This window comes from Macaca nemestrina, chromosome 1, assembly GCF_043159975.1.
Source record: "Macaca nemestrina isolate mMacNem1 chromosome 1, mMacNem.hap1, whole genome shotgun sequence".
Taxonomy (NCBI): Eukaryota; Metazoa; Chordata; class Mammalia; order Primates; family Cercopithecidae; genus Macaca; species Macaca nemestrina.
In genome coordinates this window covers 16,928,425-16,934,424 of record NC_092125.1, presented here as the reverse complement: position 1 = coordinate 16,934,424, position 6,000 = coordinate 16,928,425, and positions in this window count along the sequence as shown.

Sequence of the window (6,000 nt, the reverse complement as noted above, 5' to 3'; positions counted from 1 at the left end):
GCAAAATGGACAGGACATTTGAACTGGCACTTCAAAAAATGATATTCTAATGACTACTAAACATGAAAAGGGGCTCAACCTCATTAGAATTCAGGGATATTTAAACCATGATGAGTAACCATCACACTTACTAGAAGGAACAAAATTTAGATGTCTGAAAATATTCAGAATTCACAAGGATATGGAGCAATGGGTCCTCTTATGTAAACCTGGGTGCATTTTGGTACATATTGGTGTATATTGGCACAGCCATTTTAGTAAATGACATTTTACACTACATTTTATTACATATATACACTTTATTCCAGCAGTTTCACTGCTAAATATACCCTTGTGAGAAATGTGTACACATGTACATCAAAAAAATGTTTAAGAATATTCATAACAGCACAACATATAATCACTAAAAACTGGAAACAACTCCAATATCTATTAACAGTAGAACTGATAAATGAATTTGGATACATTCATAGAGCAAAATACTAAACAGCAACTAAAATGAATGAATCATTTCATGCAACAATTTGGATGAATATTACAAACATATTGAACAAAATAAGTTGGAAAATGCATACCATATGATTTCATTTATACCAAGTTTGAAGACAGACAAGCAATTCTATTGTTTTAGAGGTCAGGAGAGGTAGGGGATGTAGGGTAATTTGAGGAAGGAGAGCAGGAGCTCTATGGGGTTCAATAATGTTCACTCTATTGATGGGAAGTGGTTACAGAGGTGTGTTTACTTTGTAATCGTTCATCAATCTCTGAGTTTATGACTTGTAAACTTTTCTATATGTATGTTGTACCTCAGTTTAAAAGTTAATACAAGTTCTTCGGATCTAAATAAAGCTAAATTTATTTTTATTTCATTTTTAAATTTTTTCTTACCAAGAAAAAAATAAAACTAAATTTAAATTTCTTTCTGAATTTCTTGACACTGAAACCACAAAACAAATGATATTGAATTATGTCAAACTTATTTTCTAATGTAAAGAAAAATCCAGCTACTTTCAGTGGACCATGTTCTGTGAGCCTTACTCCCAGGTAGAGTATGCCTCTATTTAGAGAAAATGTCTATAATGCTTCTGTGCCAGTTCCATGGGGAAAAGATTGCGCCTTATTGATTCACCATTGTGTGTCTAGTACCTAGACTAATTTCTAGAGCAAATTAGGTGCTCAACAACATTTGTTGAATGATTAAATGAGTTAAAGAGAAAGAAAACTTTGTTACTTGAAGTAGTTATAAAGGTAGGCCTGGGCTCCACTCTTATTGAAAGGAGGCAAGGAAATGGTTCAAACTAGGGAAATGTCTGCTGTGTGAACACTGGTTTGTGAATATTCCTCTTATTATAAACACATATGCTGTGAAAAGAAGCTCAGGAAATTGCAGGAGAGCAGTCTTCACTGTTGTCTTTTCCTACCAGCCTGATAAGTCACGAATACATCGCAGTCGCCTACTTGAAGCCCACCTCTACTTTGACTGAGTTACACGCACCCACTGGAAGTGATTTTAAATGACCTTTATCAGAGAGGTTGCAAATAGGGGCATGTTTCTTCCAAGGAGCACGCGAGTTAGCTTTCCTCAGTGTCAGAATTTGTATATTGAAAGTAATAACTTACAAATATTCTGTGATTGAGCCTTGACCTTTCTATGAATTTTTTTCACTTTAGAGTGACTCATACGTGGACAGGTAGAAAATCCACATGTGATGCAGAATCTAAGCTCTGGAGAATTAGTCTCAGTACAAATTGTCTTTACCAGGCATCTTGGCATTTAATCACACATTGCCTTGAATTGTTGTTTGCTCTTTTCATAGAAATATTCCTCATCTCCCATCTAAACTGTAAGCTCATTTCAATCTGGAGCTGTGAGCATTTATTCTCAGATGTCTCACCTGGACACTGAGCCATTAAGAAACATGAACTGATCTGAGCCAAGTACCAACCATGTGGGCTGAGCAGTTTGGATCACAGCTGACCACCATCTGGCAGCCCACATATTCCCAAGAGTCAAGGGCGTTAGCCAAGGCCCATCCAGGAAGACAGAATCTATGTTAAGTATTTAAAACAAATAATTTAATTCAGGGAATTGGTAACACAGGTGATGGAGGAGTTGGAAAGCCAATAGAGAGAGATGAGGTTCCTCAGGTATTAGCCACATCAGGAAGCCACGGCCACTCCTAGGCTAGAAAAACAAAAGGAGGAAGCAGTGTTACTGGAGCCCAAGAGTCAAGGTCACCAAATATGAGCTGGGTCCATGTGGGCTGGTTCAACAAGAGCCAGAATCACAGGAGATGCAGCTGCTGGCGGAGAAGCTACCCAAGGCAGAGTGGGAGGGAGCAAAATCCGTGGCATCTCCGGAGCTTCCCTCACCCTCCAAATTCTTCCCACTGCCTCCCACTGGTCAGGCCCAGCTGGAAGGGCTAGGAATAGTTGTAAGGGCAAGGCAGAGCCACAGTGGGCATACCAAGTCCTTATTCCTTTTCCTTAGCCCTTCTCCCGTTCCTTTGTTGCAAAGATGCATGTTCTCTGGTGCAGTTGAATTCAGCTGTGGATCATCTGCTCTACCCTCTGCAACCCCATCCTCATAGCCACCTTCCTAGGCATGTAGGAGGTGCCTGGCCTTTCCAAGGAACAGCAAGGTGGCCAGGGTGGGGGAGCCTAGTGAGTGAAGGGGCTGGGGAAGCAGTGGAGGTCAGAGAAACAAGGGAGCATAGCATATCCTGCAAGGCCTTTGACTTTCCGCTGAGTGAGTGAGTAGGGGAGGCCTCTGAGGGTTTTCAGCAGAGGAGTAATGGGATCTGACATTTTCATTACAATTCTGGCTGCTGAGTTGAGAATCCACTGTGGTAGAGGGGAAGGAGAAGGGCAAATGCAGGGAGACCAGATAGGATCATTATGATGATAATTCAGACAAAATGGTCCAGGCCAATGTTGGTGAGGAGCCAGGGTTGAGCTCTAGGGTTCCTCAACTTTAGGCATCAGGGAGATGAGGAGGGATGAGGAAGTGCACTGAAGACACGGCCAAGGAGCAGAGATGAGGAACAGGAGGGTAGTGTCTTAAAAGCCAATTGAGGAAGGTGTAGCAAAGAGGAGGGAGTGGTCACCCCATCAGTCCCGTCACCACTGATGGCCAAGTCGGAGGAAGACTGAGAAAGTTGGATTTATCCGTCTGTAGTTTTTGGTGACCTCCATGGGGCCAGTGTTGGCAGCACGGTGGGGTGACGGCTGATTGCAGTGGGGTGACGGCTGATTGCAGCGGGTTGAGGCACAGGGGCTTGAAGTGAGCTGGAGACAAGGAGAGGCTTCCCTTTCCAGGTGTTTGGCTGCAGAGGCAGGTAGGGGCATGGGATGTGGCTGATCAGGGAACTGAGTTTTGTTTATTACTGATTTTGAATGTGAGAAATAAGAGCATGTTTCTACACTAAAAATAAAGGTGCACTAGAAAGGGGAAGACATGATTTAGGATACATCCTAAAATTAGAATTTTGGTGGAATGCTGTCCTTGAAAGGTTAAGAGAGGATGCAATTTTATTATATTTTTAAATAAAATTGTATTTCTTTAAAGTGTACAACATGTTTATATATACATAATAAAGAATATGATGTATATATATACACATACATAGGAATGATTATTCATATCAAGCTAGTTAATATTCATCTCCTCACAGTTACGGGGGATGGGGCGGGGTGGGGGTGGGCCGTAGTGAAAGCACTTAAAATCTAGTCTCTTCACAAATCTCTAGTATACAATACAGTATTACTAACTATAGTCTTCTACCATACATTAGATTTCTAGAATTACTCATCCTACGTAACTGCAACTTTGTACCCCTGAACTAACATCTGTGCATTTCTCCCACCTCCCACCCCTGGTAACCATGCCCTGTGTAGTCAGCTTTTTTAGATTCCACACATAAATGAGATCATGCAGTATTTTATCTTTCTGTGCCTGGCTCAGTCCACTTGGCATAACATCCTCCAGGTTTAAGGACGGAGTTTCAGCATTACCAGCCTTTTGTGGCACCTGGGCCTGTCCCAGCACTAGGGGTACTATGTCCCAGGAAACCATCAGCCCTGGGCAACCAGGATGGTTAGTCACCTGAAGTGAAGTAAGCAGGAAGCAAGAACAGCCATCAATGAGATTGGGTAAGGCTGCCACGTCCCTGTAATCCCAGCCACTTTGGAGTTTGAGGCAGGAGGATCACTTAAGCCCAGGCGTTTGAGACCAGCCTGGGCAACAGCAAGACCCCCATTTTAAAGGAAAAAAAAAAGACTGGGGAAGGAGGTGCTGGGGATTTTTTTTGGTAGCAAAGTGAACCTGGGGATACACTTCCAACTAGGCCACACGAGTCACTAAATCCCAAGAGAGCATGAGAGAATGGAGAGAGGTGGCCTTTTCCTTATGGTTTTTAAGCTTCTGATCAAAACAATCTGTCATGAGAGAAAATCTTTAGCAACAAAGGCTTTGAGCTCATGGGGGAAAAACCCCAACTAATGTCCAAAAAGAAATAAAATAGGAGTCTTAGCTGATAGCCAGTGAAAAGAGAAAAGTTCAAAATATTATCCACATCACCTACCACATCTCTGCAGTTAATGGAAAATCACATCTTCTGCGAGCTTTTTGGAAAGAGGTTCACTAGATAAGATCGTCTGAAAAAAATCTGACATAGAGAACTATTGACCATACCATTTGTTTTTCTTCTATTCTCTGGCTGTGATTGTAAACTTTGCTTGCCTGATAAGAACCCTTCATGTGAAGAAGCTATAGATAACATCCTCCTAGGTCCCTGGCTCATGGTCAAATGATAAATCATGTCAAGATAAGGAAATCGTTTGATTCTTTAAAGTTGAAAAGAAGATGTGATTAAAAATGTTATTTTGTGGATATATGGGATGGTTTCCTATAATCAGTTACCCAAAATAAACCATATTATTTAGCGACTGTCTGCAGAAAGGCAACCTAACAGATGTTTAAGACAATGAAAGAAAGCTGAAAATATCTCAAATATAGAAGAGTTTAAAAAAAAAAAAACATGTGTATTGATTTTGGAGTGAGGGAATGAGAGACATATGTTTATATATTTCTCATTCCCTCACTAGCTTGATATTGCTTTTATGGGACAATTATTTTTCTACATAAGATAGAAACTGATGCTATGAACACTTACTTCAAGTCTAGGAGCAAAAAATATGAGTTGAAGCTCTATATGATCAGGATTTTGAACTGTAAGAAATGTGGCTTGTGTGGAAATCTCTGAAGTCTATGAGATCACAAAGTGGAAGTCACAGACAGGTAAACTGTGTCTGAGGAAGGGGCAAAGAAGGAAAGGAGAAAGAACGGGGCACATTTAGAGCCACAGGTATTTTTATTGCAATTTCACCATAGAATACAGGGCAGGGGTTTCTTTTATGGATGAGAGCAGTAATCCACAAATATGACACCTTTTTCCCCTCCCTCCCCCAGTCTGCTTGACCAAATCACTCATACTTCCTATCTACCCCATAACCCGTACTTCTTGTCTGCCCCAAGACATCCAGTGCCTTAGGGCTCAGGGCTGAGACTGAGAGCGCATGCCAGCTGCACCTGTGCGGGCACTGAGTTCTCGGAGAAGGAACCCAATAGGTAAATGACTCCAGAAAGGCTTCTCCCAGCAGCCAGAATAAGACAGGAAATGAAGCTGATTTATTGACAAGGTAAGGGAGCCAAGGCTGGGCCAGGTCTAGAATCGGGAAATGGGGGCATTTTCTACTGAGCAGATAGCCTTTGCTTCTCCCTCACGGCCATATTTTTGGATTACTGCTGTCAGTACTACTTCACCCACGAGAATCAGGCAGGTGGCAGCTGAGAGTCCTGCCCAGGGTTTCTCCCAGTTTTCCTCAAAAGCACCAGGGTGGATTCAATGGTCTGGGGTAGACCCAGTTTAGAAGCCTCAGGTGAGAGCCCTGAATTCGTGTGCCCTGAGCTGAGGACAAGATTTTTGGGTCACTAGAGAG